Here is a 24,619-nt window from a genome sequence, read left to right on the forward strand (position 1 = left end):
TGTGAGGGCCCTTCCAGCCTGACTTCCAATAGTCCTTCAATCCTGAGTGCCCGGGCAGTCTCACAGACCCCGATAACCCTCATGTGCAGACGAAGGGGCAGAGCGCCAGGAGGGGATGACGATCTAGTCCAGTCTGCGGCCCAGCGGGCCAGGGAAGGCCACCTCGGCTTCCAGCATGGAGGTCAGGGCTGCTGGCAGAGCTGTGACCTCTCGTACAAGTGAGACGTGGGGTGCCACGGCGTGACAGGTTGTGGTTTGTGAGGCTTTCTGGATTTCTTGCCTGGGCGTGGAAGCTGGAAGGGGAAGCCCCTGTGGCTAACATGTCTGAGGGGAAAATTCAGCCTTGCAGACCCCAATCACAGCGAGGCCTTCCCATTACTATATGAAGGGAATCTGGGACTTCTGGAAGCAAAATAGCACCTTGAACAAGCCCGACCTGGATCAGACAGGTGATCAGCAGCATGGGAACCTGTCTGCCACCAGCCCCTGCCCATACGCCCCCTCCAACTGGACTGTAGCAGTGAGCACAAGGGTGGCGTCCCTGGGAGGGATCAGACTGCAGTGCCAGGAGCATCTTTTCTCCTGTGCTCTGGGTCAAGCATGTTCCACCTGGGTTTGGGCATCACCTTGTGCGACCTGCCAGGTCCAGCCCCATGTACCAACCTCCCATTCACCTTTTCCCTGCTCTCTAGATCATCCACTTGTGGGCAAAATTGAGCCCTTACAGGTCCTTTGGGAAGAGGTCATCACCCCTTGTGCTGTGATGAAGAACCAGTTCAGTAAGTACCAGAAGCAAAAGCTGCAGAGATAGTTGATGTTGGAAGGAACTAACATACGGAGCGGAAGGAGTGTTCCCGTCCTGCTAAAGGCCGGGATTGAGACACCAACATCCGGCATTTCCCAGGACAGTCGCACATTGACGGGATCGTTGAGCACAGCAGGATTTTTTTTGTCCAGGATATGAAAGCGCTGCCCTCTGTGATGGGGGAACAGCCAGCCCTGCCTGAGCCTGGGGCATGGGTGTGGGGTCACCAGCTGTGCTGAGATGATATGGAGGGGACGGATGGAAGCCATGGGAAGAGTTGGCCCCACCCAAGGTTTATCTGCACCTCAGAATTCATCCTGAATAAGTCACTGGGTGACTTTTAAGTGGATTGCCTCTTCCCAGTTCATTCAAGGGTCAGATGTTAGGTTTCTGGGAAAAGAATGTCTATATACAGAGCTAATCAGGGAGCTAATAATGAGAAACAGCTCATCAGGAATGACTCCATGTGGACAGGCGCTATTCTTAGTGGAAGGCACATGATTGACATTTGATTTCAACCCCCACATGAGTGGCCTTAGATATGAGCAGATCCAGGATTTTGAAAAGGGGGTGCGGGCGGTGTGGTGCAGCATCACATGTAACAACATCTTCCTTTCCCATTAAAAGGAAACTAGAAGCCTTGCTACAAAGCTAGGGGCCTAGGGCTAAATTATATAGTTTAAGACTGAAGCAAAAATATATATATATTTGACATTATTGGAATACACATTACTTTGCTAAATGAGATATAGAAACACATAACAAATGAGGCAAAAATACTCAAAAGTTGTTGTTTCATTACTTCTGTCATCATGAGAATTAAATGTGCATCTCTCAGATCCATAAAACTAAATCTCAGCTTCTTGAGCATCTTCAGATCACATCCAATGTGTCCCCCAAAGTTTCTGCCATGCCTGAATTCATGTTTCTAGCTGGAGGTAGAAACAGGCTGCAGGGCTGTGAGGTAGGAGCAACCTGAGCAGGAACAGTCAGCCAGCAGCAGAATTGTCGGAAAAAGGCTAGCTGGATCAGTACATCTGTTGGCTACAAATGTCCAACTCAGGATCCTTAAAATTCTAGTTTATTAGGCGGATTGAAACACTGTAATCATAAACCTTGGGGTGGTCCCCACACACACACACGCATGCACACATGCACACACACAGTAGCAAGCTACAGAGTCAGGTATACCTATCCTACAAGCTTCTTTCAGCGTGGTGTTATCCTCCAGAAGGGGGTCGCCGGCTGGTCCTTCTGGCTGGACAGGTCTGGTTGAGTTGGAGATGAAGAGGGCGCCGCTGAGGGTCACTTTTCACTGCCTTTTATCTGTCCCTGGCAGACTTTGGTGACTCCCCAGTTTTCAGGTTTGCCCAATCCAGGGGTCATTGACCCTCATGGGACTTCCCCCCCCCTCCCCCCAGTAGCTACTGGACAGCATCTGTCAGCCCCAGGGGTCGTCCGCATGTACGTGCAGGTTTGGGAGTCCGTTGATGAATTTAGAATAGGGCTCTGGGAGCGGTTGATCTGGATATATTCAGCCCAAAAGTTGGTCCCCGGCATTGATTAACTCAGGCCAGGACTTCTAGCCCTTGATCAGTGAGGTTTAGAGATTTCCCAGTTGTTACATTGTCTTCTATTGAATTCTTCTGCTGGATGATCTGCAGCTTCCGGTGATAATTGCTGTCTGCTGCTACTGTGTTACACATTCAATCACTGATTCACTCACTCTTTCAGGGGCCAGCCTGATACAAGGAAGGGCAATTTGATTCCTGCCCTTGTTAACATTGTTACAATGTATAACTTACTTATGAAACTAAACACATTTAGTTGCAAGTTGAAGTTGAGGAGTATAAAATATAAGCTACAAATGCCATGACACACAAATAGATAAAAATACCAAAATACAAGGGGAGATACAAAATGCACACATACAAATTTTAAAACACAATTCCTTATCTTAAAGTGAAAGAGAGAGGAAGGAAGAAAAGGTAGAAAAAGAGAACATATCCAAAGAGGGGAGAGCAAATGCAGGCAAGAGGAAAAGGGGGCTTTCTGCTACACATCAAGACCATTAAAAAAAGGAAGGAGAGAGGGTCATTAACACTTACGGAACGAGGAGTTTGGAAGACAACAAGTAGATTATGATGAGCCATGAAGTGAAGTGACTCCCCCAGCACTGCCTGGATACAAATGCCACTGCCACTCCTAGGCACTTGGCTTAAAGTTTGGGTGGAGGAGGAATCAAAGGCAGATGTGACTGCACTGCTCCCCCGCCCCCTGACCCCAGGCCCCAGGCTTTTGCTAGATGCTCAGGAGCAGATAGTGAAAACCCAGACTTATCATAAGAACATAAGAACTGCCATGTCCTGGGTCAGACCCTAGGCCCCCTTGCCCAGTCTCCTGTGTTGCACAGCAGCAGAAAGCAGACGCTGGAAGGGAGAGTGAACAGGACCTGAGGGTTTATTTTGCCACTGTTCCTGTCTCACTTTCAGCCTCCAGCATTTGAAGGTCTATCCCAGACCTTGTCCCCTTGTTTCATAGTTTCATAGCTGGTCAGGTTGGAAGGGACCTGAGCAGATCATCAAGTCTGACCCCCTGCCATGGCAGGAAAGAGTACTGGTACGACCCCAGCAAGGTGTTCATCCAACCTCCTCTTAAAGACCCCCAGGGCAGGAGCCAGCACCACTTCTCTTGGAGGTTGGTTCCAGATCCTGGCCACCCTGACCATGAAGTAGCACCTCCTATGATTAGATCCATGCAAGGCCTCAACCAGGGATGACACCTTGAGGCCCATCAGAAGCTGGAGCCAGCACTGTGACACTGTGGGCACTGCACATGCACACGCTGGGTCTGCAGTCACCAGCACCTGGTTTTAGGTGGAGCTGAGAGTGTCGGTGTTCACCACTCAGCCCTGGGTGTAGCACTGGACACCGTGCACCCCTGTCTGTGCACGTGGGGGTGCTGCGCCCTCACTTTGTGATGCAATCTCATGCTTCTATCTAAAAGATTTGCTTCCAGGGAATGTCGTGACCAAGCTTTCTCAAGGCTGGAGACATCATGGAGGGAACCTCTACTACTTCTCAGGGAAGAAAAGTTCCTGGGAGGAGGCCGAGTGCTTTTGCGTGTCCCAGAACTCGCACCTGAGCTCCGTCCTCTCCCAGGAAGAGCGGGTGAGTGCAGGGATGTCTCAGGGACTTCCCCAACCACAACACAACAGCCTCCCTGCCAAGCCCTTCTCCCCCACGGCAGTGAGGACATTGCTGCCGTGTAGCAGGGGTGACATTGATGCTGCTATTTGTGTCTGGTAGGAGGATCTTGCCACACAAGTCAAAGGCGCAGATCACTGGATCAGGCTGAGTGACCGTGAGGCAGAAGGCTCCTGGCGCTGGGTGGACGGCTCCAAGTACACGGCGGGGTAACGGCACTGGGACACTCTGGCCTGGGTGGAGCCTCTTGGAAATTTCTGCTGGCTTCAGAGCATAATCTTGGGCTGGAAGAGCCCTCAGGAGGCCTCTAGTTCATGTCCCTGCTCCAGGCAGGCCTCCCAGTCTGCACCGTCCCACACAAGCGTCTGTCTGACCGACTTCCCCAGACAGAGATTTCCCCCCTCTCCAGGGACCTGCTTTTGTGCTGAACACCCTCAGAGCTGGAAAGGTCTCCCTAAGCTCCCACCCAGTTCTGCCAGCCTTTCCTCGCAGGTCAGGTTTTCTAGACCTCTGATCCCTTTGGTTGTTCTGCTGGTGTCCCTCCGTGGCGTCTTTGTGTTTCTTGAAGTGTTCCCCATCGCAGGCTTCCAGGACCTCTGCGCTGCTCTAGAGACCAGTTTTGCAAAGATGAATGGGCTCCAGCGTGACATGGTCCTAGCTCCTCACTCAGTAATGGTTGGAGCTGGAGGACAGGGGAAAAGGGGTTGTGCACGTAACCCTTGAGGTGGTGGAGGTGTGGACAAGGAGAAGTGAGGCCCACGACTCCCCTGGCAATGGGGAAAGGGAAAGGTCCTGGTAGGGGAGGTTTGTGCCCCTGCGGGATGGGGGAAGGAGGAGAGGAGGAGCACACGGGGTGCGTCTGCAGCATGGCAGCGCAGCACTCAGCCTTGCTGATGAGGAAATGAGCCCTGGCTACCCACTCCCGCCCCTTGGGCATCCACACCACAATGCAAAGGGGGCACCTGGGGCTTTCCAAGCCAGGCTCTGGGGTCCAGGTGTGAAGGAGAGTGCTAGGGTGACACCCCACCTGCATTGTCTCCTGGCTGATGTGGGTGGACAGAGCTTATGGTACCGTCATGCAGAGAAGCCCTAGTGACCGTGGTGAGGAGGAGGCAGCAGAGGAGGCTCTCAAAGCTGCAGGCACAGGGGAGCGGGGGCCGACATAGGCTGCCCCTGACATAGCTGGGGAAGAAGGGCACTGGGTGCCACATCCTATTCTACCTCTTGGGTGTGCAAGTGGGCTTGGGCACCCAGGCACCGTTTCCTTCCCCCATTTTAATCCCTGGAAAACTGTTAATGTGAAAGTTGGGTGGGTCCTGTTACTCCTCACTGCTTTTTGGTGACTGAAGGATGACATGGTCTTACATACTAGATGCACTCAGGGGTTTTCAGGACATGAACAAGGTGGCACAGAAGCACACCTAAAATGGGAAACACAAGCTGACCCTAGGAGTCTGCAGCGGCCTTTGCCTATAGAAGAACAGACGCCTGGTCAGGGGCGCCTACACTGGCCAGTATTTTTTTTAAAGTATTTTATCTAACCAAGGGCATAGAGTAGGTTGTTTAGGCTGGGGGAGATCGCTTGTTGCCTAGTTACTTAATTGCTGGCCTTGCTAGAAGGAAAGGACATATCAGCGAGGCCCCTGGTGGAGTTGGAAAGGGGGGTTACTTGGTGGGGTTGGAAGAGGGGGCTTGCTGCACAATTTACCACATCAGCAAGTTCAACCTGTCATGTAGCTATATAAGGCTGATGCCCACTTGGGTGGGTGTGCTTGCTTTGCAAACGATTGCCAAGCTCTGCTTTCTGTGCAGAAATAAAGATTAAGTTGGATCCTCCACCCCTGTGTGTTTACTGGCACAAGCGCACTGGGCACGAACTCACTGTCCTTTGGGGACAACAATCTGGGGCCTTAGATATTTCCAAAACATTTCGCTGGCATCCTATTTGCAGGCCCAAGCCCGGAGGCTTCAGGTTTGGATGCCACCAAGTTTAGCTGGCCCGTATCCATAAGGCCCCAGGAGCAAGCTAGGGAAGAGTTTCCCAGTTCCATAAATTGGGCATAAAGCCCAGGTTAACTATGGCTTACTGTGGCAGCAAGACACCCCCACAGGCTCCCAAAGGGGTGAGGACAGGCTCCGTGGACCCCAAACCCCACAAACAGCCTGCCCCCCTGTGGGGGAAACTTACCTCCAGGGATGCAGCCGGAGCAGGAACCATGGCTGTGGCCATGGCCACGGCCAAGCAAGCCAGCGTTACACTGGTGGTTTAATCAGCTGTTCCCTAGGCGGGGAAAAGCTGAGCCAATCACGGCAGCCATTCCAGCCACCGCAGGAACATTTAAAAGCCCCACCAGAACCCGGGGGGCAGAGAGAGCAAGGGAGCCCACTGACGTGGAGCGCACCAGATGTTCTGAGGCTCCTGCAGCAGACAGGAGCAGCACAGGCAGCTCGATGCCAGCAGGCAGAACAGGAGGGGCGTTTGAGCCCCCTGTTGCAGGCTGGGAGGAAGGAGGCAACTCCACACCCCTCTCCTCTCCAGAGGTCTATTTCTTTTGACAAAAAAAAAAAAGAAGAAGAAGAATAGGCACAAAACCAGAAGCACCCTACTCAGAGGCGCCAGCCAACTTAAGTCCAGCTTGCCAGTCTCCACAGCGGGAAGGCTAACCGTCGGGGCAGCCTGACAAGTCCCAACTGAACCCACACTAACACTGGTTCCCCCTCTAGGCAAGCAGGGGTCAAGTGAGAACAACCAAACCACACCATTGGCGCCCGTCCAGTTGGCGAGTGGATGGGCTGTATGGGAGGCAGAGCCCTGTGGAACATCGCCCCCGAACCATAAGTACTACTGTCCCCAGGGGCTCCCCAGGAAGAAGATCTCCACTGAACTCTCCCTTTATCTAATAACACTTCACTGAACCCTCCCTTTATCCAAGTCGTGGCAGGCGAGTTGAGGGGAGGGGCCCTATGCTGGATGGATAGTACGTCACTTGGGGAACCCCCACTTAAGGCGCCTTTTATCACACTTACCTACACAGGTACTATCCCATACCAGCACAGCGGTCTTCCCCAGGCACGACTAGGAAGACACTGTGGTGATCATGGTATTTCCCCTAGGTAAGCACAGGCTATGCTTGACCTGAGCCAACGAGAGGCCGAGAAGAAGTTTGCCTCCTCTCAGTGTCTCCCTGCAGTCAGTTCCTATTATCCAGCATAAGAGCCATCATTTACCCATAAGCAAACCCAGTGCTCTCCCTTGAGCCATTGTTATTTCCCTACAAAAACCTCTACCCAAATTCCAGTCTCTGTTCTGGGCCTTGCATCCAAAATGCTGCCCCAGCCCTGAAACTCCATGTGTCATAGTATCATAGGACCATAGCGCTTAGGGTGGGAAGGGACCTAAACAGATTATCAGGTCCAACCCCCTGCCCCAGGCAGGAATGGGTGCCAGGGTCATCTCACCCCAGCCAAATCATATCACCCCAGCCAAAGATCTGTACAGCCTCCTCTTGAAGACCCGCAAGGTAGAGGAGAGCACCACCTCACCTGGAGAGCCCGGCAGTCCTAACTGTAAAGTAATGTCTCCTGATGTCCAGCCTGAACCTTCTCTCTAACAATTTGTGGCTGTTATTCCTAGCAACCCCGGGTGGTGCCCAGGGGAACAGAGCCTCCCCAGTTCTCGCTGGTCCTTGCTGGTGAGTTTGTAAAAGGCCACCAGATCCCCGCTCAGCCTTCTCTTGTGGAGGCTGAATAGGTTCATGCCCTTTAGCCTCTCTTCATAGGGCCTGCCCCGCTACCCCTTGACCATGTGAGTGGCCCTCCTCTGGACCCTCTCCATGCTGGCCACATCCCTTTTTGAAGTGCGACGCCCAGAACTGGACACAGTACTCCTACTGCGGCCTGACCAGTGTCGCATAGAGGGGGAGGATCACCGCCCTGGACCTGATTGTGATGCTTTGGTAGATGCACAAAAAAACCCCAAAAAACACATTACACATAACCTCTGATAAATATCATTTTGCTAATCAAATGAAATTTAAAACTTCATATGAATTGCTGCCCTTGTTTCAAATATCAGAACAACTTTCCAGTCCAACCGGATGGAAGCGTTCTGGTCTGGGATCCACAGACACATTCACTTTTTAGAGGCGGTATTACCAATGACTTTTATCATATCTTTATGATACTCGTATGTATTTAAACTGTGACAACTTAAACCAAACAAACAAACACAAAACATATAACAAGACAACACAAACAGACTAGACAACTTTTTGTGTAACTGTTGCCATGGCTGTGATGAGGAAGATGCTGCTGGTGGTAGTGAGGCCTCATGGTTTGTCGGTCACCTTTGATTACACTGTGGTGTCTGCAAAAGAAAACACACACACAAACCTGCCAAGGAAAACTCCTTGCAGTGGCTGATTATTCATATTTACAAAGTGCAATGCTGACATGTGCAGTGGCAGTGCACACAGCATTTTCCATTCCTGGGGTGCTTTTCTTTTGTACTGAAAAAGTGGAGCAGTTGCCTACAGGAGGGTGGCCATCCTAAATTGAGGACTTTTCTGGCCTTTTCCTGCCTCAGCATCGGGGTGGGCACTGGTCAGCCTGTCCGATGCATATTTTCCAACGACTCAGAGCCGTTCCTTCCTGCTACACAAGAAGGGTGGCTGGCAGGATAGAAAAGACTGTTCACCCTATTCCTTGAGGGTCAGGTGATTTATTTAACAAGGGGGCTCCCAACATTAATTGCTCAGTGGAGCTCTCCTGAAAAACTCATGTTTAAAGCGACAGCCTGGCCCAACTGCAACAGAGGCATTGGCATCCCTCGGAGGGACACTTTCTCACTCACAATTTTTGCTTAGAAAGCCTTTTCCATGTTCTTACATCTCACCCCCATCACCAAGAAGAGTATACTTTTACATTTCTAGCAGTCTCTGCCTTGCAACACAGGCACAAAGCAAACACACCACACTGTTTGCACAAACACCTCAACAATCCCTGCAGGCTCTTGGCTTCACTTGTGTTACACACATTCACAGCCTCTAGCACAGAACTTAGTCTTCTCTGCTACTGCCTTCTTATTGGACCAGCGATATTTGGTGTTGTGCTTAACCCAAATGGACCACAGCATGGCCTCAGGCACTCTGAGATCAGGACACAACTTTTCCTTAAAGCAAGTGAATTTTTTCCCTGCTCTAGAGCAGTCATTCCTAAAATTGCATTCTTACTCTTTCCTCCTACCTGCTCTAGCATTCAAACTCTGTTAATCTCTTATTCTCTCCTCTCTTCCTAACCACTTTCCACACCTCTCTCTATCACTTTCCACACCTCTCTCTATCACTTCCTAACCACTTTCCACATCTCTCTCTATCACAGCTGCCTCACAGCCTGTTTTCCACCTTCCCTCTATCTTTTTCCTTTCCCTCTCTCTATCACAGCTCTTTGCTTTCTGAATCTCCATGTAAGGAAACAAACCCTGAATGAGCGAGCCGTGCATCTTTCCTAGTGGCATTTTCTTTAACTCCCTCACATAGGGCTGTAACAATGCAGGCACAAGCTGTGGGGGGCAGTTTCAATCATAATGGTTTTCAACCTGCCCAGACCCAGCACTTCTCAAGAACTGGATCTCCGTTATGTCCCAAATCTGGCCCAAGAGAGGGAAGTCAGAGAACCAGGTTGCTACCCTTTCTACTCAGGTCTAAATACTGGCCTATACTACCTCTTCACAGGAAACAAACCCCAGTGTCATGCGCCAAACAGTAGCTTACAGCCAGCAACAAACTCAAAACTCAAACTTTCAGACACCTCAAAGCTCAAGACACAAAATCTTAAAAGCTTCAAGACAAAACAATCTTACAAGCATTTCTGCTGGAGAGCATCGGACTCCTCCTTTCTCACCCCCTTAGCCCTATGATCACTTATGCCTGGTGTGGGGGTCTTCTGCCTGAACATACTGGCTCCTGGGCTTCTGTGCCCTACAACAACCACAACAACAGACACACTGATGACAACAAAGAAAGCGCTGTGGGTGCTCGAGCCCCTGTCCTGCAGGAGTTAACAACTCCCTTAACAACGCCGACCCTACACTGGGTATGGGCACCCCGCTCTGGGGCGACTTCTAGAATCACAACAACAGGAACAACGTAGGAGTCCCTACAGTAACAGCAATGCTTCCAATACAACACAAACACACAGAATACACAAGCACACTAGCTCACCCAACCTGCTAACACCCGCAATATGCCTGCATTCTCCACCAGAAAATGTTGCCCTGTGGGGTCAGGCCAACTCAGGATCTCAATATTGCACTGTTAGACAGAAGAGTGTGATACAATTGCACATATACAAACACACAAATCAATTAGGTGCATACACACACACACTACCAGCTCAGGCGCACACACATCAACCAAGCCAGCCTAGGCACATGCATACCTATCACCAATTCAAGCACATACACTATACACCCCAAAAGTTAGACGCAGATCGCTAATTCGTATATCATGCACACAGTGACATATACATACACACACACACTCACCATTTCACACACATACACACAGGTAAGTTCCTAACTTGGATAGTATAGTGTGTATGTGTGTGCTTGGGGTACCAGGAATACTGTTCAGGTGAGAGAGAGAGAGTTAAAGTGTAGGGAGTGAAAGTTGCCAGAACCAGGATTAGAACCGGTAGACTACAGAGAAGCTGACTGAGGAACTGAGGTTTGGGTTTACTTAAGGCACACTGGGGCTGGAAACTGAGGCAGACAGCTGAGATTTCAGGGGGGAGTGGGGCAGATAAGTGGTGGCAAGGAGGAGACAGCCAGGAAAGAAACTGAGGCAGAAACCTGGTTGCTTAGGGGAAAAGACAGTGGGGATAAGACAGTAGCAAAGAAACAGGGGTTTGGAGGCAGAGAGGAGCTCAGGACCGGTGCTGGAGGTGACAGTGAGCCAGAAGCAGGAGAGGGAAAAATGAGACAGAAGTGAGAGGGGTGAGGAGCAGAGATTGGAGCAGGGCCAAACCATAGTAAAGCAAAACCCAACTTAGGGGTCCAAATAACAGTTTTATTACACAGACAACACACTACACAACCCCATGTAGTTATTGGTTCTCTCTCTCACACACACACACACACACACACACGCACTGATAATGTCAGCAAGAGAAAGAGACTCAGTGGAAGGGCTGGAGTCCAGGTAGGGAAGAGAAGCAGAGTCCAAGTCCTTGGTTGAAGAGGGGGTGGGGGGTGATAGCTACCTATCCAGGCTGGAAGGGGTCCTTGTCCAGTAGGTGTTGTCCAGAGTGGGGTCGCCGGCAGGGCCTCTGGATGGATAGGTGGTGTGGCATGGTGCTGGTCCAGATGGAGAGGGCGTCCCACTGGGTCTGTCTTCACTGCCTCTTTTTATAGGGGCAGACCGTGTGTGACCCTAGTGACAGGAGGCATGCCCAGGCAAGGGCCAGCCCCTGGCGTACGGAGCATGTGTGCTCCATGCAGGGATGTGCAGTTTCGGGTGTCTGTAATGGTGGGGTACAATGGTAGACTTGCTGGTTCTGCAGGGTCTTTTGTCTTTCAAATGTTGGGTTCTTGTCTCTGTTCCTGGGTGAGGTCCATGGTTCAAGGATGAATCAATGTGAAGTGATGGCTTGGTCGTTACAGGCCATTCAGTAGAGGCCAGCCACCATTGTATTTCAATCATTCCCAGTCACTCTCATTCATCTGGGAACCAATTTACACGGGAGGGGTACATGACTCATACAGTTGCAACACAGGGGATTCCTGGGCAGAGGACACAAGATGGAGGCTTGACATACAAAATGGAAACTTGACATGACTTACGCTAACTTACATATATAGGCCTAAAACTGTAATCACACAATATAAAAGCAGTACAAACATAATAATTACCACTTATAAAACAGTAGGTATCGATATCAAAATAGCAGGGAACTTATTTGCAAAGAGGGGAGAGAAAAATAAAACTAACTACCTAAAATAAAATGTTAAAGCTTATCCTACATCTTATCTTACTTACACTTATCTATAGGGAATAGAGAGGGAGAGGAAAAGTCAGACATGGTTGGGAAAGGGAGGGAATGCACTTTAAAATAAATTTAAAAAAAGAAAAACCTGGGGTTTTGCTACAGATCTAGCTGTATTCTGTCCCTCCCCTCCAGCATGCCCACCTCGCCCCACGACTTGGTGTTGTCAGCAAATTTGGACAGCGTGCTTTCCACACCAACATCCAGATCACTGACAAAGATGTTGAACAGTACAGGCACTAGGGCCGAGCCCTGCGGGACTCCACTGCCCACATCCCTCCAGGTCAAAAATGACCCATCTATCACCACTCCCTGTGTGCGAATGTTGGCTACAAAGGACCAACTCACAGAATCCTCATAAAATTCTAGTTTATTGGACGGATGCAAAAGTCAAACCATAAACCATGGTGCTGATCCCCTCAAATACACACACATTAACACACACACACACATACACACGCACACGCACACGCAGTAGCTAGCTATAAACACTAAGCACCGGTGTCAAGATATACCTATCCCCAAGCGCTGGAGTCCACCGCCGATGGTCAGGCGAGGCTTCTTTCAGTGCAATGTTGCTTCAGAAGGGGGTCGCCAGCTGGTCCTTCTGGCTGGACAGGCAGGGTGCTGGTCGGGTCAAAGGGGGTGACCTTGGGGGTCATTCTTCACTGCCTTTTATCCCTCTCTGGCAGACTTTGATGACTCCCCAATTCTCGGGCTTACCCAATCCAGGGGCCATTGACCTCAAGGGACGACCCTCTGGGTAGCTGCTGGATGGCAGCTGTCAGCCCCAGGAGTTGTGTCCACAGGTAGATGCAGTCTCGTTGATTAATTTTGATTGATTCACTGCCATGATGAATACAGCTCTGGAAATGGTTGATCGGGGGGGTTTTCAGCTCCAAGGGTCTGTTTCCAGTGTTGATTAGTTCAAACCAGGGCTTTCCTACCTTTAACAGTGAAGTTTCAGGGAATTCCTGGCTCTTTATTAAGTCTTTCTTCTCTTTGGTCTCTGATTTTGTAGGTGTTAATTGCTGCTAATTAACTTGCTTATCCAGACTAGCTACTGTGTTACACAGTCAACCATGATTCATTCAGGGACCCGCCCCATACAGAGATTCCTGCCCTTGCTAGCATTGTTACATGATACAACTTACTTTTAAACTTAAAGTACATATGTAAAAGCATCTACAGGCTCTATTTTCACTACAAGAACACCTTATCTAAAATTATAATAATTTAATAAAAGAAAAAGAGTGAGGAAGGAAGAAAAGGTAAAAAAGAGAAAGCATTCCCAAAAGGGAGCAACTACTGCACAAGGGGCTTTTGCCATATGGAGGAGCTTCACATTTGAGGTGGGGGTGGGAGGGCAGGTAAAACGATTTCTTGCAACACGACCATCTAGCCATTTTGCCACCCATCTGCCTGTGCAGACATCAGTGCCACAGTCACCTAGTTTTTTTGAGAGAATGTGGTGGGAAACCATGTCAAAGGCCTTCTTAAAGTCCAGGAAGATGACATCCACCCCAACACCCTCGTCCAGGGATGACCTCCCCTGCTAGGCCCTTGCAGATGTGCTCCTTGATCATTTTCTCAAAGGTCTTCCCAGGGACCAAGGGGAGACTGACTGGCCTATAATTGCTGGGGTCCTCCTCTTTCCCCTCCTTGTAAATCGGGACCACATTGGCCCTTTTCCTGGCTGACTGGTCCTCCCAGCAGATGTCTGGGTAGTTTAGGTCACCCATGACAACCACATCCCTTGACTTTACAGCCTCCGCAAGCTGATCTCAGATTTCCCGGGCAAGCTCATCCCCCTGGTGAGGTGGTCTGTAGACACCTACTAACAAGTCCCTTTCCCCGTGACCCCCTTGCATTCTTACCCAGAGCACTTCAGGTAGCCCCTCTTCTGAATCCATCCTGATCATTGAAGACATGCATTGCTCTCTGACGTGGAGCGCTACCCCCTCACCCCTTTCCCCTGCCCTGTCTCACCTGTACAGCCTGTATCACTCGATGTCCGCTGCCTGGTCATGGGTGGCAATCCCACCAGGTTTCCATGAGCCCCACCAGGTCTGGGTTTTGCTAGCTAGCAGGAGGGCCAGTTCCTCCTGCTTACTGCCCATGCTTCAAGTATGGCTGTGCAAAACAGAAGCATTTTATTTTGACCAGCGTTTTGACAGAACAGTGTTTCATTTTGACTTGGTAGCCTCTTTGGTAGCCTCAAATGGTAGCCTTTTTGAGGGCATGATGCTTGCCACAATTCAAGAAGATAGGTGCAGGGGGTTCAGAGAAACTGCACCCCAAAGTCTTGAGAGCCAAACTCCTGTCACTTGTATGTGTGAAGCCACAGGGGGGTTCTGGGGCCCTGCACCTCTGGCTGTCGACAGGCACAACTCGTGACATTGGTGCTTGTGACACTGTGTGTGTGTTCAGGTGTGCCCTTCCTGGCACTGGGGCCTCTGCACAACATGGCAGCATGCCCCAGCGAGGCCTCCTCCTCCCCTACAGCCTCGGCTCAGTCCACCACTGTAAACGAGGGCAGGTGAAAATACCGTAGGTGACGCAACACCGATAGCAGCACCAGCACCAGCAGCATCTAAGGTAGCCGAAGGGAACTGTCACTGAGCCTTTCTTGTCATAAAGGATTTGGCAGCAAGAAGTAAAGATGTTGTGTTGGATATATGTTACTCGTGGTGTGCATGATGAACTAACTTGTGTTTTTATGTTTATATGTTTATTATGAAAAGAAATGGAACAGTTAGAGAAATACATCTTAGGCAGCTTTCAGGTCGAAAAACCCATTTTCAGGCTGAGGAAGTACCTGCAGTTGGTGTGTCTCCTGGTCCTGGATGGAAGGAATAGGAAAGACGCCAGAGGCCGGCCTGCAATACAGACAAGAAAGCCAGTCAGTAAAGATAGAAATGGAGGCGTCAGGGGGTGAGGGACAGGCTGGGTGGGGGCAGGCGGCAAAGGGGGATGTCGCAGCGCAGGTAAAAGTGCAGCAGTACCTGGGGAGTCAGACGTCCGGCAGGATGCAATGTGTCACAATTCCACCGTCTAATCTCTATCGAGTCCATGGTCGCAGTCTGGACACCCTAGTTGGGAAGTAGTTTTTCCTAATGTTGAGCCTGAAACGAGTCTGAAATGATCTTCCAGGAGTCTGTGACCATTACTCCTAGTTTTCCCCAAGGGTGCCCTGGTGAGCAGTTGTTCACCGAGCCCTAGATGTACGCTTCTGATGTAGCGGTAAACTGCGACCAACTCCCCTCTCAGCCTTCTCTTTTTCAGGCTGAAGAGTCCCAGGTCCCTCAGCCTTTCCTCATACGGCTTGCTGTGCAAGTCTCTGATCATATGGGTAGCTCTTCTCTGGACTCTCTCAAGCTTTACCACGTCCTTGTTAAAGTGCAGTGCCCAGAACTGGACGCAGTCCTCCAGCTGTGGTCTCACCAGTGCTGAGCAGAGCAGGAGAGTCACTTCTTTGCAATGGTTTTGCTGGAGATGCATCAATTGATGCATGGCAGAGTACTGTTGGCCCTGCTGGCTACAGCATCGCGCTGCCGGCTCATGTTCATCCTCTGATCAATTATTACCCTCAGGTCTTGGTGACAAGCGATGGGGGATTTTCAGTCTTGCTGCCTGATGAGAGGCAGCAGTTGCACAAGCACCCATGGCACGAGTTTTGCTTGTGAGCAGCTAGGGGTGCAGGGCCCCAGAACCCCCCTGCACCAATCTCCTTGACAGCTGGCAGGCGTTGTGGCCGCAGCAGGGCTAGCAGCCAGGCCTGCAGTAGTTTCCCTTTCCCCTTGCCTCAAGACAGAGACAGTCCCACAAGCACCCATGTCACGAGTTTTCTGTCAGCAGCTAGAGGTGCAGGGCCCCAGAACCAGAGTAGGAGTTTTGAAATGATGGGAGCCCAAGAAGGGTGGCTGTGCCTTAAGGAAACGATCCTTCGGGCACAAAGCGAGACGATCCCCATGCGGGGTAAAAGAGGGAAAGGGGCCAGGAGGCTTCCCTGCCTGACCGCAGAAATCCAGGGCAGCCTAAGGGCCAAAAGGGGAGCACATAAAAAGTGGAAACAGGGAGAGATCACCAAAGACGAATATACCTCCTCTGCTCGTGCTTCTAGGGAGGCAGTTAGACGGGCCAAAGCTACCATGGAGCTGAGGATGGCAACCCAAGTAAAAGACAACAAGAAACTGTTTTTTAGATATATTGGGAGTAAAAGGAAGGCCCAGGGAGGAATAGGACCCCTGATAAATGGGCAGAAACAATTGGTGACAGATAGAGGGGACAAGGCTGAACTCCTCAACGAGTTCTTTGCCTCAGTGTTCCTAAGTGAGGGGCACGACAAGTCTCTCACTGGGGTTGTAGAGAGGCAGCAGCAAGGCACCAGACTGCCATGCGTAGACCCTGAGATGGTGCAGAGTCACTTGGAAGAACTGGATGCCTTTAAGTCGGCAGGCCCGGATGGGCTCCATCCGAGGGTGCTGAAGGCACTGGCCGACATCATTGCAGAGCCACTGGCGGGAATATTCGAACGCTCGTGGCACACGGGCCAAGTCCCGGAAGACTGGAAAAGGGCCAATGTGGTCCCCATTTTCAAGAAGGGGAGGAAGGAGGACCCGGGCAACTATAGGCCGGTCAGTCTCACCTCCATCCTTGGCAAAGTCTTTGAAAAACTTATCAAGGCTCACATTTGTGAGAGCCCAGCAGGACAAATTATGCTGAGGGAAAAACAGCATGGGTTCGTGGGAGGCCGATCGTGCCTGACCAATCTAGTCTCTTTTTATGACCAGGTTACGAAATGCCTGGACACAGGTGGAGGGGTGGATGTCGTATACTTAGACTTCAGGAAGGCCTTCGATACGGTATCCCACCCCATACTGGTGAACAAGTTAAGAGGCTGTGATGTGGATGACTGCACAGTCCGGTGGGTGGTGAATTGGCTAGAGGGTCGCACCCAGAGAGTCGTGGTGGATGGGTCGGCTTCGACCTGGAAGGGTGTGGGCAGTGGGGTCCCGCAGGGCTCGGTCCTTGGACCGATACTCTTTAATGTCTTCATCAGCGACTTGGACGAGGGAGTGAAGTGTACTCTGTCCAAGTTTGCAGATGACACAAAGCTATGGGGAGAAGTGGACACGCCAGAGGGCAGGGAACAGCTGCAGGCAGACCTGGATAGGTTGCACAAGTGGGCAGAAAACAACAGGATGCAGTTCAACAAGGAGAAATGCAAAGTGCTGCACCTAGGGAGGAAAAATGTCCAGCACACCTACAGCCTAGGGAATGACCTGCTGGGTGGCACAGAGGTGGAAAGGGATCTGGGAGTCCTAGTGGACTCCAAGATGAACATGAGCCGGCAGTGTGACGAAGCCATCAGAAAAGCCAATGGCACTTTATCGTGCATCAGCAGATGCATGACAAATAGGTCCAAGGAGGTGATACTTCCCCTCTATTGGGCGCTGGTCAGACCGCAGTTGGAGTACTGTGTGCAACTCTGGGCGCCGCACTTCAAGAGGGATGCGGATAACCTGGAGATGGTCCAGAGAAGGGCCACTCGTATGGTCAAGGGCCTGCAGACCAAGCCCTACGAGGAGAGACTAGAGAAACTGGACCTTATTAGACTCCGCAAGAGAAGGTTGAGAGGCGACCTTGTGGCTGCCTATAAGTTCATCACGGGGGCACAGAAGGGAATTGGTGAGGATTTATTCACCAAGGCGCCCCCGGGGGTTACAAGAAACAATGGCCACAAGCTAGCAGAGAGCAGATTTACACTGGACATTAGGAAGAACTTCTTCACAGCTCGAGTGGCCAAGGTCTGGAACGGGCTCCCAAGGGAGGTGGTGCTCTCCCCTACCGTGGGGATCTTCAAGAGGAGGTTAGATGAGTATCTAGCTGGGGTCATCTGGACCCAGAACTCTTTCCTGCCTATGCAGGGGGTCGGACTCGATGATCTATTGAGGTCCCTTCCGACCCTAACACCTATGAATCTATGAATCTATGAACCCAGAAGCTCTGCACCGATCTCCTCGACAGCTGGCAGGCTTTGTGGCCGCAGCAGGGGCCACCATCCCTGCAGTTTTCACCCTGCTGTGCCCTAATACACACAGTGTCACCCATGGCATGAGTTGTGCTTGTCCGCAGCTTGAGGTGCACTTTCCCCCAGACCCCTGCACTTATCTCCTTGAAACTTGGCAGGCTGCATGGCCTCACCAGAGGCTAGCACGCCTGCAGTTTTAACCCTGCTGTGGCTTAACACATACACATGACATGAGTTTTGCTTTCAGGATGTTGGGGATAGTTTCTCCAGACTCCCTGCACCTATCTCCTTGAAACCTGGCAGGCTTTGTGGCCTCCACAAGTGCTAGCATGCAGTTTTGACCCCACTGTGGTTTAACACATGCACATGACACAAGTTTGGCTCTCAGAAATTTGGGGTGCAGTTTCTCCAAATGCCCAGCACCTATCTTCCTGAAACATGGCATGCTTTATTCCCTCAGAAGGGGCTAACAGTTCTGCAAGTTTTGTCCAAATCTGGACAGAAATGACAAAGTTAGAGGCTGTTCTGTCCTTCCTCATTATAGCCTACGGGCAAAATGTCGAAATAGCGTAGAAATGGCAAAATGTTTCCACTTGGCTCGTTTTGTTTCAAGGCTGTTTTGACCATATCTGTTACGTTTTGATTTTGCTGTTTCGACCTCAAAACGATCTGAAACAGCAGTGAAACAAAACTGGTGGTGAAATTTCGCACAGCCTGATTGTGTTCCTATATAAACTGAAAACTGTAGGTGTAGTGCAGCGATGCGATTTGTGAACCCAATAGAAATATGTCCGTGTGTAGATAAACTCAAAAGCATTGGTGTGATGGACATTGATGAAGATCTGAAACAAAACCGGCACAAGGACCGACCCCTGGGGCACTCCACTTGATGCAGGCTGCTAACTAGACATCAATCCATTCATTACCACCCTCTGAACCTGGTGCCCCAGCCAGTTTCCTATCCACCTTACAGTCCATTCATCCAGCCCGTTCCTCCTTAGTTTGCCTGCAAGGATGTTGTGGAAGACTGTACCAAAAACATTGCTAAAATCAAGGTACAGCACATGCACTGGTCTCCCCTCATCCACAGAGCCGGTCATCTCAGCATAGAAGGCAATCAGGTTGGTCAGGCATGGCTGTCGCTTGGTGAATCCACGCTGACTCTTCCTAATCACCTTCTTCTCCTCCAGGTGCTTAGAAATGGATACCTTGAGGATATGTTCCAAGATTTTTTTTCCAGGGACAGAGGTGAGGCCAACCCATCTGTAGTTCTCTGAATCCTGTTGTGCCCTCCTCCGCTTGACCAGGCGCTCTCGGGCTGCTCTAGCCCAAGTGGCCGTTCTCACTGGCCACGAGCTCACAAGAGGGCCCCGGGAGGTGCCTCGGGTGGTGACGGGAGGCCCCCTAACCTCGCCTGTCACGACTTTGAATGTAACCTCAGTGGTGGGGGTCTCCGTTAATGCCGCCTCCCAGGGTCGTCGCGCCTTTGGCGGGCACTCACGGGGCTCCGACCTCCCCTACACCCCGACCAATCGCCACCTGCTGCTGCTGGTCTTCTAGTGGCCTTCCTCCGGCAGCCCCACCGCGTTTCCGGTCCTGAATCCCCCGGTGGTCCTTATCCCAGGGATCCAAACTACCCAGGCTGGAATCTGCCTAGGGGGCTCACCCCTCCTGGTTTCTCGGCTGCCCCTAGCCCGTATGGTCCCGAGGCCTCCGCAACACTACAACCACGAGCTAGCCCCAAAAGAAAGCGAATACTGAAACTAAAACTCCAACTCCTATATCACGCCTAGCCCAGGCTCTGACCTGGGTGCCTAAGCCCCGACCAGTGAGCTCCCCCTGGTTACCGGCCTGTCAGGAGGCTTAAGGCCACTGACTTCCCCGGGTGCCTACTCCCTGGGCTTGTGGCTCCCTCTCTCTGGGAGTCTTGTTCCTGGCATCCTCTGCCTCGCCGAGTCCACTGCCGGCTCCCCGCCAGCCTGTCTGTCTCTTCTCTCGCAGGGTCCGCGCTCGGTTGCCTCACCGGTTTCGCCACCCGCACTCCTGCTACGACTGTAGCCAGTTCCTCCTCCCGTCGTGCTGCTGACGTCGTCTTCCTTCTTATCCGCGCCTCCTTTAAGAACGCAGTCCTCACTGCTGTAGCCGCAGCTTTCTCTCCTGGCTCCTTTAACGCAGTGGCTCTCTCTGCCGCGGCCGGTGCTGCTATCACCACCGCTCTCCCGGCAGCTGCTGCAGGTAGCGCCGCTGCCTCAGCTGACCCCATCAGGCCGGATGCATGTGCCCTGCTGGCATGGGTCCGCTCTCGGGGTTCCCTGCGGGCTTCCCCCGCCTCTCTCCTGGCCCCGCTTCTGGGGCCGCCTTTTATCTCTGCTGGGCGGCGTTTCCCGCCAGCGTCACCTGGCCCCAGCTGGATATAAGTGTGGCTTACAAACCGCACTAGCGGTCTCCCCGCGCGCGTGTCCCTGCTTGATCTGGCCTCTGTGTGGCGTAAGTAGGTAGTTACATCCCCCCTGGTCCGGCCCCGGGGTACCCTTCTAACCCCGGCGTCCCTGGGACACAACCCGCCCCCTCAAGATGCCTTGGGGCGCTTCTTCAGTCCCATTTCGGGTCATACCTGTCAGGCTGGTCTGTCCATTTGGCTGGTCATCTCGGCTCCCGGTCTGGTCTTCCCCGTCACACCTGGATAGGAAGTCCGCCACTGCATTATCCTTCCCCGGTCGGTGTACTATGCTAAACTTATAAGGTTGGAGTGCCAAGGCCCACCGTGTTATTAGGGCGTTATCAGTCCTGGCCGTGCTCAGCCACCTTAGCGGAGCATGATGCATCACCAATTTGAATTCTCTGCCCATCAGGTAATACCTGAAGTGGTCTACCACCCACCGTATGGCTAAGCATTCCCGTTCTATGGTGGAGTACCTTCTCTCTGGTGGCAGCAGCTTGCGACTGGCGTACGCCATGGGCCTCTCACTGCCCTTGTCCTCCTGGGTTAAGATGGCCCCCCAGCACGGTCTCCGAGGCATCCGTCTGTAAAACGAAGGGTTTCCTGAAGTCAGGAGTGTGTATTACCACTTCCTCACAGAGGGCTTGTTTCAGCTTTTTGAAACTCCGTGTCATCTCTTCCGTCCACCTGACTACCCCTGTTTTCCACCCTCTGAGTGCCTCTGATAAAGGCGCGGACAATACTGAGAAGTGGGGTACAAACTGCCTATAATAATTGGTGAGCCCCAGGAATGATCGAAGCTGGCAGCAGTTTTGCGGGGGCGCAAAAGTGCGGATAATCTCCACTTTATCGGCCAACGGTCTGATCATGCCCCTGCCAACTAGAAACCCCAGGTATTTTGTTTCCTTCTGGGCCAGGGCACATTTTCGAGGGTTGGCTGTTAGCCCCGCCTGTCTCAATTCCATCAGGATGGCTCGAAGGGCTCTTTTGTGCTGTACCCATGTCCGGGTATATATGACGATATCGTCTATATAGGCCACGGCATACTCGGCATGTGGGGCCAGTATCCGATCCATCAGGCGCTGAAACGTCGCGGCGGCACCATGTAACCCAAAGGGCATCCTGACAAACTCGTACAGCCCCCATAGGGTGCCAAATGCCGTCTTTGGCTGATCTTCTTTGGCCACCGGGATCTGCCAATACCCCTTTGCGAGGTCGAGGGTTGAGATATACTGGGCATCCCCTATTCTCTCGACCAGCTCTTCCACATGGGGCATAGGGAATGCATCGAACGTCGCCAAGGTATTCAATTGTCTATAGTCTATGCAAAGCCTCAATGATCCATCAGGCTTACGCACTGGCACTAATGGACTCCTCCAAGGGCTTCTCGATGGCTGAATGACCCCTAACCTCAGCATTGAGTCTACTTCTTTACGAACGGCTTCCAAGAGGTGGTGTGGGATGGGTCGCCACCTTACTATTGCTCCGGGGGGGGGGGGGGGGGGGTCTTTATAGCATGAAAGGCGTCCTGAACCCACCCGTGTTCCTCACGGAATACGTCCCGGAATTCCTCTGCCAAATTTTGGGCCTCTTGCCTTTGTACGGGGCCCACCTCCTCTCCGATCTGGACCAAGGGGCCCCCCTTGGTGGGCCTGGCTTCTCTCCCCAAACCCTGGGGTCCGAGGTCCTCGTTATCTGCTTCAGAAAAGGCCACCCATCCTTCGGGCTCCTTCCACTCTCGTAGGAGGTTCACGTGGTAGATTTGCTTTTCCCGACAGTGGCCAGCCCTATGGACCTCGTAATCTACTGGTCCAACTTGTCGGAGAGTTTTGAATGGCCCCTGCCATTGGGTCAGGAGCTTACTGGTGGATGTCAGGAGCAACACTAGAACCCTTTGGCCGGGTTCAAATTCCCATTCCCGAGTGCGGCTGTCATACCTCTCCTTCTGTTGGGCCTGGGCTTCCTTCATGTTTTCGTGAGCGAGGTCCTGGGCCACCTTAATCCTCTGCGGAAACTCTCTCTGGTATGTCTGCGGCTCTTGAGAGGAGCTTCCTTCCTGTTCCCAATCTTCTCTCAAGACCTGCAACAGGCCCCGTGGCCGGTGCCCTAACACCAGTTCGAATGGCGAGAACTTCGTCGAGTCCTGAGACGTGTCCCTTAGGGTAAACAATACTAGAGGGAGGAGGAGATCCCACTTTCGGGGGTCCCCCTGAATGCAGCGCCGCAACACCCGTTTTATTGTCCCGTTAAGGCGCTCCACTAGGCCACTGGTCTGGGGGTGGTAGACTGAGGTGCGGAGTTGTTTTATTTGTAACGTTCGGCACACTGCTCTCAAGACTCCAGACATGAAATTCCTCCCCTGGTCTGTTAATATTTCATGCGGGATCCCCATCCTGGAGATCCATTTTACTAACTCCTCCGCAATACGCAGGGCGGTCACCGCTCGCAAGGGGATGGCCTCTGGGTACCGGGTGGCGTAATCCACTATCACCAATATATACTGGTGCCCTGAGCTACTACGGGGAAGAGGCCCGATGACATCTAGGGCTACCCGTGAGAATGGGGTGTCTATGGCGGGCATAGGCTGGAAGGGTGCCCGTGCCGGACACTCGGTTCTCATCTTCTGGCACTCGGGGCAGGCTGCACACTGACGGGCCACTTCCTCCCCCATCCCGGGCCAAAAGAACCACCGGCTTATCCTCGCGAGGGTCTTGTCCCATCCAAGATGCCCTCCCGTGGGGCTCGCATGTGATAACCGCCAGATGGTTTGGCGGAATCGGGTGGGTACCATTAATTGGGAGCCTAAGGCCTCCCCCCGCCGCTCCCCCTGCACGCGGTAAAGGAGGCGGTTCCTTACCTCGAAGTAGGGAGGCCCTCCTGGCAGTGGTGCTGGGATATCTTGGGGGCCCCGGGCACGCTCCTGCAACTCCCGGATCTCTGGGTCCTCTGTCTGAGCCTCCCGAAACTGTAGACAGCTGGTGAAGTTGTTGAGGTCTAGCTCGCTCGCCTCGTCCGCCGATTCCTCACCCTCCTGTGTTTCGCCCAGCCAACCTTCGCAGTCTTGGATCTTTCTACAGGCTACTTCGGTGTCCCTTACCCTGTCCAAGACATCGTACACGGGCGCCCAATCTCGCCCTAATAACATCTCACACGCTAATCGCGGTACAACCCCAACTAGGAGTTCTCCTTGGTGTTCCATCACCCTGAGGCGAACCCACTGGCGCTCGACTAGTTGGGACTCCCCATGGAGACAAGCTATCCTCACGGGGCGGGCCCCCTGCTGGCCCTGTAGCCCTACCAGATCTGACCTCACTAGTGACTGGGCACACCCTGAATCCAGGGTCGCTTGCACAAGGCGACCCCCCACCCAGGCCTTCATGACTGGGCAACTCCAGGCTGCATTCTCCTACCCGATCGCATAGCTACAGTCCATTGGTTCACCTGATTCCAGACCCCTCCGTTTTTCGGTCGAGGTTCTTGACCTGTAGATAGGGATCCAGTGCTCCACCACTTGGTTTGGGCATTCTCTAGAAAAATGACCGTTACGCCCACACCGGAAGCACACGGTTTCCCTGGTAGCCCCCCGACTCGGCGGCCTCTGGCACTCCAGCTCTTTGGGGCTCCCCAGGGAGTACCCTGGGCTCCGTCTCTCTCGAGGGTAGCTGGCCTCCGAGACCGTGAACACCTCTGCCAGCTTTAGGGCTCCATCGCAGGTGCATGGGGTGTGCTGCCGGACCCAACGTTGTGTCCGTACTTCCAGGTCATTTTGGAACTGTTTGAGCACAATTTGGTCTGCCAGGGCTTCTCGGTCCTGTCCGGCTGGGCTCACCCACTTATCTAGCAGGTCCTTCAATAGTTGTAATAACACTCTGGGTCGCCTCTCGTCAGACCCCTTTTTGGCCCAGAATAGGCGACGGTAGTGCTCCGGGTTTATTTCCAGCCTGTATACGATGGCTTGCTTCACTAGCTCGCAGTCCCGGGCATCCTCTCTCGAGAGGGCCCAATAAGCGGCCTGGGCCTTGCCGATGACCAGGGCTCCCAACTGGCTAGCCCAATAGCTCTGGTCGAGCCCCGTCATAAGGGCGTGCCAC

The 24,619-nt window shown here is 52.3% G+C and overlaps 1 protein-coding gene and 1 long non-coding RNA gene across 2 annotated transcripts in view; one reads left to right on the forward strand and one right to left on the reverse strand.

The window, feature by feature from the left end:
* Nucleotides 1–24,619, reverse strand: part of LOC102564300 (zinc finger protein 420) — a 295,266-nt gene that overhangs the window by 248,267 nt on the left and 22,380 nt on the right. The gene's annotated exons all lie outside the window — the stretch shown is intronic.
* LOC132248258 (uncharacterized) lies at nt 2,583–5,847 on the forward strand. The gene is made up of 2 exons (XR_009459449.1): nt 2,583–3,975; nt 4,114–5,847. It is a non-coding gene; the product is annotated as an uncharacterized LOC132248258 (long non-coding RNA).

Source organism: Alligator mississippiensis, chromosome 2 (assembly GCF_030867095.1).
Source record: "Alligator mississippiensis isolate rAllMis1 chromosome 2, rAllMis1, whole genome shotgun sequence".
Taxonomy (NCBI): Eukaryota; Metazoa; Chordata; order Crocodylia; family Alligatoridae; genus Alligator; species Alligator mississippiensis.